The sequence below is a fragment of the Tamandua tetradactyla genome, chromosome 19, assembly GCF_023851605.1.
Source record: "Tamandua tetradactyla isolate mTamTet1 chromosome 19, mTamTet1.pri, whole genome shotgun sequence".
Lineage (NCBI taxonomy): Eukaryota > Metazoa > Chordata > Mammalia > Pilosa > Myrmecophagidae > Tamandua > Tamandua tetradactyla.
Genome location: NC_135345.1, coordinates 25,960,892 through 25,962,446, shown reverse-complemented (window position 1 = coordinate 25,962,446; position 1,555 = coordinate 25,960,892). Strand labels below are relative to the sequence as shown.

Sequence of the window (1,555 nt, the reverse complement as noted above, 5' to 3'; positions counted from 1 at the left end):
TTTGACTCTGAACCAGGCTTTGGATGATTGTTTTCATCATCTTAGGAGCAAGGCTTTTAAAAGTTTGTGCTGGTGGAAGTGACAACCACTTATAAGATATCACCAAAGGACAGCAGGAAAGCTTTTTGCATGAATTCATCAAATGGAGAGTTTGATTCCATTAGGCCTGCAGTGTTAAGGGTTTCCACTCCTGATCAGAACCACACTGACTTTACCAAATGCCTTCCAAAAGAATATGGGAAGGAAAAGACCTACAGATTGATATGTTTGTGATTGGAGGATGTTTTGACCAGATTAGGGCATTTGTGAGCATCCTGTTTCAAGCCACTGGTATTACTACTTTGCCAATTATAATAAATTAAGAGAAATCTCTCATCTACCTGCTCCAACCATGAAAGCACAGGTTGCATGTATATATACTGGAAATATTGGAATGGAAGGTGCCTGGGGTTGCCTTATTCTTACTGAATAGTTTTGCAATGAGGTTTACCATAACAAGCCTAAAGTGGAACCTCACAAATCGTACTTGGTTTTGGAATACTGGTTAGTACTTATAATACCTATGATGGATCTGGGGTAGTGAACGTGGAAATTGATCAGCCATTCCTCTGGACCGTGGCCATCAAAAACTAACCTATTGGATTCCGGGAAGATGGCTGAATAAAGTAGCTCGATATTAGCCCTGCTCCACGGAAAAATTAGAGAAGGGACAGGAGGGCGACAGAGGCAGCAATTCGGGAGTGCAGCTGACCTGGAAGTGCCTTCTGCACCACATGGGGCAGCCCTGCTTGCAGAGACCAAGGAACTGAGAGGCAGAGGGCTTGAGCCTTGCACGGAGGCGTGGAGCCCACAGAAGTGCACGGATGGGAGCCTGGGAATCGGAAGTAAGTCAGGCTGTATTCCTTGGGCATGCTACCCCACCAGTGCAGCCCCATAACTGGTGACTCACCCCACACCCCATACTCCACAAATCTGAACCCCGTCACCTGCTCCCATTTCCTGTGCTCCAGGCACCCCTACCCCAACAACCCCAGTGCATGTACCTGACCCCCACCCCGCCTCAAGTGCAGCCCAATCCACCTCTCCTTCACCCCTCCCAAGAACTACCTCTCCCTCCCTGCTCACTGCAGGCAGTTGCCAGTGCATAAAGGCTGTGGGCACTAACCTCCATACCTATGCTATCCCTGCCCCCTGCCTATAGTATCGCACAACCTCTGCACATCAGTTTATGACACTCCTAGGCCCACATGTGTGCATGAACCCCCAGTCACATCATTCAGCCTTGAGAACCTCAATTTACAGCATTCCTAGAATCATGCATGTGCATGGCCCCCAGCCACAATTCTCAGCTCTGAGAAAGTGTTGACCTGCTCAGCTAGGTCACATCTGCCCCCAATCCATGACAGCATAATGCTTAGCTGCTGCCACAGCTCTATGAATGCACACAAAGGGCCCTGTGCCTTAGACCAGTGCACACCAGGGTTATGCCCCCCAGACTGGTGCACCTGCCCAGCTACCTCCTACCTGGCTGCTGGATGCCCACGTTCACAAGCAT

General features: G+C 49.3%; 1 pseudogene; it reads left to right on the top strand.

Annotated features, from left to right (window-relative positions):
- Window positions 1-218: 218 nt before the first annotated feature.
- LOC143663526 (thiamine pyrophosphokinase 1 pseudogene) lies at window positions 219-633 on the top strand (annotated as a pseudogene).
- Window positions 634-1,555: the final 922 nt, after the last annotated feature.